A 13,585-nucleotide genomic window follows, 5' to 3' on the forward strand; every position below is an offset into this window, starting at 1 on the left:
CCGATCCATGAACATGGTATATTTCTCCATCTTTCAGTGTCCTCTTTGATTTCTTTCATCAGTGTTTTATAGTTTTCTATATATAGGTATTTAGTTTCTTTAGATCAATATATTCCTAAGTATTTTATTCTTTTCGTTGCAATGGTGAATGGAATTGTTTCCTTAATTTCTTTTTCTACCTTCTCACTATTAGTGTATAGGAATGCAAGGGATTTCTGTGTGTTGATTTTATATCCCACAACTTTGCTATATTCATTGATTAGCTCTAATAATTTTTGGTGGAGTCTTTAGGGTTTTCCATGTAGAGGATCATGTCATCTGCAAACAGTGAGTGTTTTACTTCTTCTTTTCCAATTTGGATTCCTTTTATTTCTTTTTCTGCTCTGATTGCTTTGGCCAAAACTTCCAGAATTATGTTGAATAGTAGCTGTGAAAGTGGACACCCTTGTCTTGTTCCTGACTTTAGGGGAAATGCTTTCAACTTTTCACCATTGAGGATAATGTTTGCTGTGGGTTTGTCATATATAGCTTTTATTATGTTGAGGTATGTTCCTTCTATTCCTGCTTTCTGGAGAGTTTTTAGTCATAAATGGATGTTGAATTTTTCAAAGGCCTTCTCTGCATCTATTGATATAATTATATGTTTTTTTTTCAATTTGTTATTTTGCAGGTTTTATATTTTTGGTTGCTATTAATGTAAGCAGTATGTATTTTAAATTGATACAGAAGTAAATTCTGGTTTAACATCACCCTTCAATTGCTAGGAGACCAGTGACTTAGTGATGTCACAGCTTTTTTACTTTGAGTCTCACTGTGATGGTCTAGAGAGTTCAATCTCTGTAGGTCACCCAAGCAGCATCTGAAGTTGCAGTGTGTAAAGTCAGACAAATGAGAAAAGTATCTGTAGAAAGATCTCTTTGAAATGGCACATATTCCTTCAGAAATTCAAGTTGTGCCTCCTAAAGATGAATCAACTGGCTCAGAAACCTCCATTAGATCTCCTTTGTGTGATGACACACTTACTGAGGACTCAGTTTTGAGATCTATGATTGAAGAACATGCTTTTCAGGCTTTGTTTGAGGAAGTTGTGATAAAAATACCACATTACACATTTTCTGTCTCTGAAACAAATGAATTGAATGATTTTCTTTTACTAACTTTTCCTCAAAAACTTTGGAAGATGGTTGAAAGTGATCAGTTTAAATCTATTCGGTGGGATGAGAGTAGCACTTCTATAGTGATCAATGAAGAAGTCTTCAAGAAAGAAGAATGGAAAGAAAGGCCCCTTTCAGAATATTTGAAACTGATAGTATGGAAAGTTTAGTTTGACAGCTTAACCTTAATGGGTTTTAAAAAAAGCAACACACTTTTCAAAGATCTGCTTCACTAGCTGACATTCAGGAAGAAGAAAACAATGTCTCTGTTTTGAGCAAGGTATTCCAAAATTTTCACTTATTATTGGCAATATGTAAGATTAAGTCATGTGACCTAGAAAGCATGTTCACATATATAGCTAAAACTGAATTTAAAATTGAGATAACTGTTGAAAAAGTTTTATTTTTTGAAGTTGAGAACAGCTGGAGGTTAAAATATTTGATATTTAACAAACATTCCTGGCAAGTTGAAACTGGATACAAGTCCTGAAGTTAATTAAAGTGAGATTCACTGTATATGTTTACAATATATTTTTACTTGGTATTGACTATATATACTGTATATGCTTATAATGTATTTTTACTTGAGGATCATAATTGTTTCTATCATGTAAGTTGTTAAAACTCCTAATGGAGGTGTTTTATTTGATGCCATTTAATTTGTATCATTAAAATAATACTACATTTTTATAGTTTAGCTTTCCTTGTCAGTTTTACCTTGGCTTATAAAGAAACTAAATAATTTTCTCCTTTGATTTTAGTTACAGATCTATCATAATCCAAATTTCAAAAGAGGCTATCCCCAACGTTTATTAAGAATGAAAAGAAGAGTTGGGATTAAAAACGTCCCTCCGATAGCTTCATTAGTTCGAGATTACAAGAAGAAGCATGTTAAAGCAAGGGGCAACATAGATAATTGTAACTCTAGTTCTCTTCCGGAAACTAGTGGGGAGAACGGATTTTCAGCCTCCATAAGTTTAAGTGTGCCTTTCACACCTTATACCAGGCAGACAGTCGATAATACAAGTGCCCTATCTCCATGTGATTTTCCTTCCCCATCATCAACATCAGTTAGACAGACAGAAAAGATTGTGATGGATCAACCCGCTGTTCTAAATCAGTTGAGTATTTTTAATCGGCTCTCACATAGTAGCTACACTGAAGCAAATAGCCTCATGGAGAACTTTGCTACTACAACTACTTCTGCTTCTCAGAACCACATTGTATCTCCCTTACAGAGCAGTTATGTTGGACTGATGGTGCATCCTTCTAAATTTCCAGTTAGGTACAGCTATATGACAGCCCATGACAGTTCTTTTCCTAACCGGCAACAGAGAGGAAACTCATGGTCCCCAGTGCCAAGGATCCATGATACATCTTCCTCCTCTCTTTCAAGGTCAACTCATCAAAAATCTTCATTATATGAAAACCATCCTAATTAAATCAGATCTATCAAATAAGTGTCAGATTATGCAGCATAAGGAAGAGCAAAATTTGTGGTTGGAGATGTCAACAAATTCCTACTGTTCTCATATTTGAACAATAAAGTTACATGTCCATCTTCATAGTTTCATTTTCTATTTTGAAACAAGAGTAAAATGAGGCCTTATTTCACCGTCTGACTATTTTACTGCATTGTTTTCTAAACTCTTTAGTTCAAGGAAACATTCTTTATGCATGCTAGGTAAATGACACCTAATCAATTGTTTGTAAGCAAGAAAATGAGAACAAAAGGAAAGAGGTAATGGATGTAAAAGTGATTTCTGAAATCATCCCTGCTGAAATGAATGGGTGCCTAAATTAGCATGGTATGGGAGAAAGAAGAGATACAAATACAATTTAAAACTGCAAATACACAGTACATATCTTACAGCGTTCTCAGTTGCATTATATTCTATGTTATTGGATAGAGTCTTGAGAGGTTAGACAGACTGTCTTCATTATTGAAATTCATTTCATACTTGAAAATATAGATGTTGCAGCATATCCAAAATCATCATCACCATCATACGATCACTGGGATACCAAAGATAATATGATGTAGTCAATGATTGGTCCATGGTCAGCACAAGATAGGTATTTTGCAAGTGGTATTATATGGGGTCATTTTTGAACTGCACTCCTTAAGGCATGCCTTTATTTCCACCCACCAAGATTCCACCCTATATTTCTGAATGCATATTTAAATGTTGCTTATCTATTCCCACAGAGACAGAATAAATTCCTTGTGGTGACTGCAGCACCTCAGCATCGTTAACAAATTCTTTGAAGACATGATATGTGTTTCCTTAGTGGTTTCATTATCTTTCTGTTGCACTGTGTTTCTGGATTGACAATCACACAAACTACTTTCAGCCATGCTGAGTCCCACCACACAACTTTGCCTCAACTCTTTCTTAGGGTGGGAAGGAACCTCTGTTTGCCATCCTACCAAGGTAAGCTCAGATACCAGGTCATCTATGTGTTTTGGGCCTACCCTGTTTTCTTTATGTATCTTTCACATCAGCTACAACTTAGAGCCTGAAAATGACACATTTTAAGTATTTACTGAATTATCAATAAAGAAATGTAATAACCAATCAAATGCTATATCATAATTAACCTTTCTTATTTACTGAGAATTTTTTCCAAGTTGATGAACATTTATTAAATTTACATGAATGTCACAAGTGTTAGTTCAAATGATAAAATGACTGCTGCTCTCGTGAAGTTTACAGTCTATAAGAACCCATTCTAAATATGTTGTTTCAGGCTCCAGTTCCCTAAACTTCAGAAGTAGTTATAGAGATTTATTTTCAAAAAGGAATTATTCAATTTAATCATTTAGAAAAGTCATGGAGTAAGCAGGGATCAAAATCAATGGCTGATCCTTAATATATTTCACAATGAAATACTCTAAGCAGAGTGTCTGCTTGTCAGACTATCCAGATTGCCATGAATGCTACCAAGAAATCTTGGCAATCACAAATTTGTGACCATTCCTTCATTTCTGTAATATAAATGTATTTATTTTAATTGGAGGCTAATTACTTTACAATACGTTATTGGATTTGCCATACGTTGACATGAAACTGGCACAGGTGTACATGTGTTCCCCATCCTGAACCACCCCCCCTTCCACCTCCCTATCCATCCCATCCCTCTGAGTCATCCCAGTGCACCAGCCCCGAGGACCCTGTACCATGCATCAAACCTGAACTGGAGATTCATTTCACATATGAGAATATACATGTTTCAGTTACATTCTCCCAAACTATCCCACCCTCGTCCTCTCCCACGGAGTGCAAAAGACTGTTCTATACATGTGTGTCTCTTTTGCTGTCTTGCATACAGGGTTATCAGTACCATCTTCTAAATTCCATATATATGCATTAGTATAATGTGTTAGTGTTTTTCTTTCTGGCCTACTTCACTCTGTATAATAAGCTCCAGTTTCATCCACCTCTGAACTGATTCAAATATATTTTTTTAATGCCTAAGTAATATTCCATTGTGCACCACAGCTTTCTTACCCATTGGTCTGCTGATGAACATCTAGTTTGCTTCCATGTCCTGGCTATTATAAACAGTGTTGTGATGAACATTGGAATACCTGTGTCTCTTTCAATTCTGCTTCCGTTAATGCGTATGCCCAGCAGTGGAATTGCTGGATCATATGGCCAACCAGTCCATTCTGAAGGAGATCAACCCTGGGATTTCTTTGGAAGGAATGATGCTAAAGGTGAAACCTCAGTACTTTGGCCACCTCATGCAAAGAGTTGGCTCACTGGAAAAGACTCTGATGCTGGGAGGGATTGGGGGCAGGGCAAGAAGGGGACGACAGAGGATGAGATGGCTGGATGGCATCACTGACTCGATGGACGCGAGTCTGAGTGAACTCCTGAAGTTGGTGATGGACAGGGAGGCCTGGCGTGCTGCGATTCATGGGGTCACAACGAGTTGGACATAGCTGAGCAACTGAACTGAACTGAACTGAACTGATGGCAGTTCTATTTCCAGTTTTCTAAGGAATCTCCACGCTGTTCTCCATAGTGGCTGCACTAGTTTGCATTCCCACCAACAGTGCACGAGGGTTCCCTTTTCTCACATCCATCCCCAGCATTTATTGTTTATAGACTTTTGAATAGTAGTCATTCTGACAGGTGTGAAATGGTACCTCATTCTGGTTTTGATTTGTATTTCTCTGATAATGAGTGATGTTAACGATCTTTATATGTGTTAGTTAGCCATCTGTATGAATTCTTTGAAGAAATATCTGTTTAGTTCTTTGGCCCATTTTTTGATTGAGTCATTTATTGTTTCTGGAACTGAGTGGCAGGAGTTGCGTGTATGTTTTTGAAATTAATTCTTTGTCAGTTGTTACATTTGCTATTATTTTTTCACATTCTGAAGGCTGTCTTTTCATACGCTTATAGTTTCCTTTGTTGTGCAGAAGCTTTTATTTTTAATTAGGTCTCATTTGTTTATTTTTGCTTTTATTTGCCATATTCTGGGAGGTGGGTCATAGAGGATCCTGCTGTGATTTATGTCTGAGAGGGTTTTGCCTATGTTTTCCTCTATGACTTTTATAGTTTCTGGTCTTATATTCAGATCTTTAATCCATTTTGAGTTTATTGTTGTGTATGGTGTTTGAAAGTGTTCTAGTTTCATCTTTTTTGCAAGTGATCTACCAATTTCCCCAGCACCAATTGTTAAAGAGATTATCTTTTCTCCGTTGTATATTCTTACCTCCTTTGTCGAATATAAGGTGTCCATAGGTGCGTGGTTTTACCTCTGGGCTTTCTATTTTGTTCCATTGATCTATATTTCTGTGCCAGTACCACACTGTCTTGATGACTGTGGCTTTGTAGTAGAGCGTGAAGTCAGGCAAGCTGATTCCTCCAGTTTCATTCTTCTTTCTCAAGATTGCTTTGGCTACTCGAGGGTTTTTTTTTTTTTTTTTTTTTTTTTTTTTTTTTGCATTTCTATACAAATCGTGAAATTCTTGGTTCTAGTTCTGTGAAAAATACCATTCGTAGCTTGATAGGGATTCCATTGAATCTATAGATTGCTTTGGATAGTATACTCATTTTCACTATATTGATTTTTCCGATTCATGAACACGATCTATTTCTGCATCTGTTTGGGTCTTTGAATTATTTCACCAGTGTTTTATAGTTATATATAACTTTTGTTTCTTTAGGTAGATGTATTCCTAAATATTTTGTTCTTTTCGTTGCAGTGGTGAATGGAATTCTTTCCTTAATTTCGCTTTCTGTTTTCTCATTGTTAGTGTATAGGAATGCAAGGGATTTCTGTGTATTGAATTTATATCCTGTAACTTTAGTATATTCATTGATTAGCTCTAGTAATTTTCCTATAGTCTTTAGGGTTTTCTCTGTATAGGATCATGTCATCTGCAAACAGTGAGAGTTTTACTTCTTGTTTTCCATTCTAGACTCCATTTATTTATTTATTTATTTATTTATTTATTTATTTATATTCTGCTCTGATTGCTGTGGCCAAAACTTCCAAAACTACGTTGAATAGTAGTGGTGAGAGTGGATATCCTTGTCTTGTTCCTGAGTTTAGGGGAAATGCTTTCAATTTTTCACTATTGAGGATAATGTTTGCTGTGAGTTTGCAATATATAGCTTTTATTTTGTTGAGGTATTTTTCCTTCTATTCATGCTTTCTGGAGTGTTTTCATCATGAATGGAGGTTGAATGTTATCAAATGCTTTCTCTGCATCTAATGAGATAATCATATGAATTTTATGTTTCAATCTGTTAATGTGGTTTATTTGATCGATTTGTGGATACTGAATAATCCTTGCATCCCTGGGATAAAGCCCACTTGATCATGATGTATGATCTTTTTAATATGTTCTTGCAATCTCTTTGCTCGAATTTTGTTAAGGATTTTTGCATCTGTGTTCTTTAGTGATATTTTCCTGTAGGTTAGTGTGTGTGTGTGTGTGTGTGTCTGTGTGTGTGTGTGTGTGTGTGTGTGTGTGTGTGTGTGATCTTTGTCAGGTTTGGGTATTAGGGTGATGGTGGCCTCATAGAATCAGTTTGGAAGTTAACCTTCCTCTGCAATTTTCAGGAAGAGTTTGAGTAGGGTAGGTGTTAGCTCCTTAAATCCTTGGTGATTCAGCTTTGAAGCCATCTGGTCCAGGGCTTATGTTTGCTGGAAGATTTCTGATTGCAGTTTCCATTTCCATGCTTGTGATATGTCTGTTAAGATTTTCTATTTCTTCCTGATTCGCTTTTGGAAAGTTGTACTTTTCTAAGAATTTATGCATTTCTTCCAAGTGGTCCAATCTATTGGCATACAGTTGCTGATAGTAGTCTCTTATGATCCTTAGTATCTCTGTGTTGTCTGTTGTGATCTCTCCATTTTCATTCCTAATTTTATTGATTTGATTTTTCTCCCTCTATTTTTCTTGGTGGGTCTGGCTAACGGTTTGTCAATTTTATTTATCTTCTCAAAAAAAAAAAAAAAAAACAGCTTTGGCCTTTCTTAATTTTTTTTTTCTATGGTCTCTTTTATTTCTTTTGAATTTACTTCTGCCCCAATTTTTAAGGTTTCTTTCCTTCTCCAAATCCTGAGGTTCTTCATTTCTTCTTTTTCAAGTGGTTTTAGCTGTAGAGTTAGGTTATTTATTTGACTTTTTTTCTTATTTCTTAAGGTTATCCCATATTGCTATGAACCTTCCCATTAGCACCACTTTTGCAGTGTCCCATAGATTTGTGATTATTGTGTTTTCAGTTTCATTTGTTTCTATGCATATATTGATTTTTTTTTTAATTTCTCCTGTGATTTGTTGGTTTTTCAGCAGCGTGTTCTTCAGCCTGCATATGTTGGGATTTTAAATATTTTTTCTCCTATAATTGACATCTAATCTTACTGCATTGTCATCAGAAAATATGCATGGAATAATATCAATTTTTTGGAATTTACCAAGGCTTGATTTATGGTCCAGGATGTGATCTATCCTGGGGAAGATTCCATGTGCACTTGAGAAAAAGGTGACATTCATTGTTTTGGGGTGGAATGTCCTACAGATACCACTTAGGTCTAGCTGGTCTATTGTATCATTTAAAGTTTGTGTTTCCTTCTTAATTTTCTGTTTAGCTGATCTATCCATAGGTGTAAGTCGGGTATTAAAGTCTCCCACTATTATTGTGTTAATTTTAATTTCCCCTTTCATACTTGTTAGTGTGTGTCCTACATATTGTGGTGCTCCTATGTTGGGTGCATATATATTTATAATTATTATGTCTTCTTCTTGGATTGATCCTTTGATCATCATATAGTGTCCTTCTTTGCCTCTTTTCACTGCCTTCGTTTTAAAGTATATTTTATCTAATATGAGTATTGCTACTCCTGCTTTCCTTTTGTCTCTATTTGAGTGGAATATCCTTTTCCAGCCCTTCACTTACAGTCTGTATGTGTCCCTTGTTTCTACGTGGGTCTCTTGTAAACAACATATATAGGGATCTTGTTTTTGTATCCATTCAGCCAATCTTTGTCTTTTGGTTGGGGCATTCAGCCATTTACATTTAAGGTAATTATTAATAATTATGATCCCAGTGCCATCTACTTTGTTGTTTTGGGTTCAAGTTTATACACCCTTTCTGTGTTTCCTGTCTAGAGAAGATCCTTTAGGATTTGTTGGAAAGCTGGGTTGGTAGTGCTGGATTCTCTCAGCTTTTGCTTGTTTGTAAAGCTTTTTATTTCTGCTTCATATTTGAATAAGATCTTTGCTGTGTACAGTAATCTGGGCTGTAGGTTATTTTCTTTCATCACTTTAAGTGTGTCTTGCCTTTCCCTTCTGGCCTGCAGAATTTATATTGAAAGATCAGTTGTCATTATTATGGGAATCCCCTTCTGTGTTATTTGCTGTTTTTCCCTTGCTGCTTTTAATATTTGTTCTTTGTGTTTGACCTTGGTTGATTTGATTAATATTTGTCTTGGGGTGTTTAGCCTTGGGTTTATCTTGTTTGGTACTCTGTGGATTTCTTGGACTTGGGTGACAGTTTCCTTGCCCATTTTAGGGAAGTTTTCAACTATTTTCTCCTCAAGTATTTCCTCAAGTATTTTCTCATGGTTTTTCTTTTTGTCTTCTCCTTCTAATATTCCTATTATTTGAATGTTGGGACATTTAACATTGTCCCATAGGTCTCTGGGGTTGTCCTCATTTCTTTTATTTATTTATTCTTTTTTCCTCTCTCATTTATTTCTACCATTCTATCTTCTACTTCACTTATCCTATCTTCTGCTTCCATTATTCTACTGTTGGTTCTTTCCGGATTATTTTTGATCTCATTTGTTGCATTATTCACTATATATTGACTCTGTTTTACTTCTTCTAGGTCCTCGTTAAACCTTTCTTGCATCTGCTCAATCCTTGTCTCCAGGCTATTTATCTGTGATTTCATTTTGATTTCAAGATTTTTGATCATTTTCACTATCATTATTTGGAATTCTTTATCATGTAGATTCCCTAATTCTTCCTCGTTTGTTTGGTTTGGTGGACATTTATCCTGTTCCTTTACCTGCTGGGTATTTTTCTGCCCTTTTATTCTGTTTATATTGTTATATTTGGTGTGCCTCTTCCATATTCTGGCAGTTTATGGTTCCTCTTTATGGTGGAGGTTCCTCACTGTGGGTGAGGTTGGACAGCGGGCTTTTCAAGGTTTCCTGGTTAGGGAAGCTTGTGTCGGTTTTCTGGTGGATGGAGCTGCATTTTGTGTCTCTAGAGTGCATGAAGTGCACAATAGTGTTTTGAGATATCAGTGGTTTGGTGTGACTTTGGGCAGCCTGTATATTGAAGCTCAGGGCGATGTACCTTGCTGGAGAATTTGCATGATATGTCTCTGTCTGGAACTTGTTGGCCCTTGAGTTGTGCTTGGTCTCAGTGTAGGTTTAGAGGCGTTTGATGAGCTCTTATTGATTAATATTCCCTGGAGTCAGGAGTTCTCTGTTGTTCTCATTTTTTGGACATAAGCATTCTGCCTCTGGTTTTCAGTCTTGTTCTTATAATAACCTCAAGAATTATCCATCTATGCAGCACCAATGATAAAACATCTAGGTTAATGAAGAAGTTTCTCCACAGTGAGGGACACCTGGAGAGGTACACAGAGATACATGGAGAAGAGAAGAGGGAGGAGATAGAAGTGACCAGGAGAAGAGTGGAAATCAAAAGGGGAGAGAGCAAGCTAGCCAGTAGTCACTTCTCTATGTGCTCTCCACAGTCTGGATCCCTCAGAGGTGCTCATGGAGTTACACAGAGAAGAGAAGAGGGAGGAAGGAGACAGAGGTGGCCAGGAGGATAAAAGGAGGAATCAAGAGGAGAGAGACTGATATAGCCAGTAATCAGTTCCCTAAGTGTTCTCCACAGCCTGGAACACACAAAGATCTTCACAGAGTTGGGTAGACAAGAGAAGATGGAGGGAGGCGATAGACATGACCCGGTGGAGGAAAAGGAGAGTCCAAAGCGGGGAGAGAACAATCCAGCCGGTAATCTCACTATCAAGTAAAAATGGTTATTGAAGATTGATTCTTAAATGTACAAAATTGATAACAAATACCAAAAAAGCAAAAATTAAAAATCTAGAGGAGAGGTTAGAGTCTCAAAATTACAATATTTAGGGAAAAACAAAAACAATGTCACAAAGTTATAATATATATTTATGGTTTGCTTTAAAAATAGGGTGTTTTTTTTTTCTGTTGTTTTGTTTTGTTTTTGTTTTTGCAAAGTAATAGTAGGTTATAAAAATGAAAATCAAAGAAGTAATAGAGGATATCTTTATGGAGGAGCCTGGTAGGTTGCAGTCCATGGTGTCACTAAGAGTCTGAGAGGACTAAGCATGCATTGGAGATGGAAATGACAACCCACTACAGTATATTGCCTGGAGAATCCTAAGGATGAGGGAGCCTGGTGGACTGCAATCTTTGGGGTCGCACAGAGTCAGTCACAACTGAAGCTACTTAGCAGCAGCAGAAGACTTAATATTTAAAAAAATATTTTCAAAAATATTAATACTTATAATAATAAAATTATATCTAGGACTTTATTCGGTGGTGTTGCGGACCGTGTGGGGTCAGTCTTGGTTAGCAATGAAGACTGCTTGCAATTTATTAGATGATAACTCTCTTTGGCTGTGATTGTCCCCTTTCAGGCTCCAGCTGCCCTCATCTACCTGTCTCTGGCAGGGCATAGGCTGGTCCACAGCTGGCTAGCTCTGCTCAGTCCTTTGTTCTGTGAGCAGGTCTGGCAGTGTATTAAGTTAGGGCTTTTTGCGGGATAGCTATCCCACAGTCAGGGTTGCTATCTCTAGTTAGTTCCCTCAGATTGCCCTTGTGGCATTCCGGCCCACTCCTTATCCTAAACAATGCAGCCCGCACCTCCCTGTCCAGTCCCTGCTTGCTAGTGGCAGACATGTGCGTCTGTGCTGCTTCTCCACTGAGAGTTGCCTTTAGGCACATAATCTGTGGGTTTTAATTATTTATTTATTTTTCCTCCCAGTGACATTCCCTTCTGAGGTTCCAACGCTTGCCACAGATTCACTGGTGAGAGTGTTTCCCAGTGTCTAGAAACTTCTCTTTGAAGACTGCCTTCCCAGGATGGATCCCCATCCCTATCTCTTTTGTCTTTCTTAATACTATATATATATGGTATTTATATAGTATACTGGTATATGGTATATATATATATAATACTATATATATATCATATATATATGTATACCATGTGTATGTGTATATATATATATATATATATATATATATTTTTTTTTTTTTTTTTTTCTACCTGCTTTCGAAGACAATAGGCTGCTTTTCTGGGTACCTGATGTCCTCTGCCTAAGGCTGAAACTCCAGCACTTTGGCCACCTCATGAAAAGAGTTGACTCATTGGGAAAGACTCTGATGCTGGGAGGGATTGGGGGCAGGAGGAGGCTGGGAGGGATTGGGGGCAGGAGAAGGGGATGACAGAGGATGAGATGGCTGGATAGTATCACCGACTCAATGGATGCAAGTTTGTGTGAACTCTGGGAGTTCGTGATGGACAGGGAGGCCTGGCATGCTGTGATTCATGGAGTTGCAAAGAGTCGGACATGACTGAGCTGCTGAAGTGAGCTGAACTGATGTCCTCTGCCAGCAAATAGAATCTGTTTTGTGGAATTTGCTCAGTGGTCAAAGGTTCTTTCAATGAGTTTGTTGGGGAGAATGTCATCTCCACCATCTTAGGACCACCCCATGGCCATTCCTTTAGACAGTGGTGGCGACATCAAGTCATGTCCTGATTTACTATGGTAATCCACATAGGACCGTGCCAAGTTAAGTACACCATTCTCATTCTTGCAGTTAACAGACAGTGAAATCTGTGGAATATTTGTGTAGATAAGGGACTTGTTCACACAGCACACTCTTTTCCTTTCCCTGAAAACTTTCATTTAATGTAGGTGATAATACCATGTTTAGAAAGGTAAGATTTTTACAGCAATTGTAAGATTTATTGAAATTGGTGTGCTTAGTTATCACTTCAAGCACAAAGTGCAATGGCCTTGTTTTAGATTTCAGGCATCTTACTATGTAGTCAAAATTTCATGCTTGAGAAATGTCACCTTAAATGCGATCACATCTTCTATTTCATTACCATATAAAGGTTATTCTTTCTCACTCCCTTTTAACTTCTTTTCATGTTCTTCTTTGAGAGGCAGGTCCTTCTCAAAAAGAACAGGATTAATCCACTTAGTCCTTTGTGATAACTTGGAAAAAGCATGGATAAGGACATCCAATATATCATGCCTAAAAACTTCCGGTTTTGTTCCCTCATGAAAATATTATTAAGTTGTACCTCAGTTGTCCTACCAAGGGAAGCCTGGTTGCATGATACATTACCTTGGTGATCAATTCCCATATGGCATTAACATATCAGTACCTTTAATTCTCAAGAGCTTATAGAGAATACACCTCAATACATTAGGTAAACATTGTACATGGGTTTAATGTTCTTTCCGTGATTTATTTATTTATTTTATAATTGGTGCCTAAAATAATAAAAGTGAAATAGAAAATTTAAGTTAGGTAAATGCAGAAGATTGGGCAAAAAAGTATAAAAACTTGATAGGAGGAGGGCAGAGGATGGAATCGGATGCTTAAAGTTTAACAAGCAGGGCCTAAAGAGGTCAATATGTCTTCAATACTGTTACCCTACAACATTATCTTCATTTTAGTAAATCGCAGAATAGTCTTACATACAAAATACTCTAAGATCCCCTGGAATGAAGAACAAAGGTATATCTTTTAAAACATTCTGATTTAAGATATCACTAGAGTGAAATCATTCAACTACAAAATAACTTCCCACATTAAACCTAGAAACAAGTTACAGAGAACTGTGCAGTTCATAGGTGTCCTTCAGTGAATCCTTGGGTTTTTTT

At 36.9% G+C, this 13,585-nt stretch overlaps 1 pseudogene; it reads left to right on the forward strand.

Annotated features, from left to right (window-relative positions):
* The first annotated feature begins 922 nt into the window (after positions 1–922).
* On the forward strand, positions 923–2,693 carry LOC108634815 (annotated as a pseudogene).
* The last annotated feature ends 10,892 nt before the right edge of the window (positions 2,694–13,585 follow it).

Source organism: Capra hircus, unplaced genomic scaffold (genome assembly GCF_001704415.2).
Source record: "Capra hircus breed San Clemente unplaced genomic scaffold, ASM170441v1, whole genome shotgun sequence".
In the NCBI taxonomy this organism is placed as follows: domain Eukaryota; kingdom Metazoa; phylum Chordata; class Mammalia; order Artiodactyla; family Bovidae; genus Capra; species Capra hircus.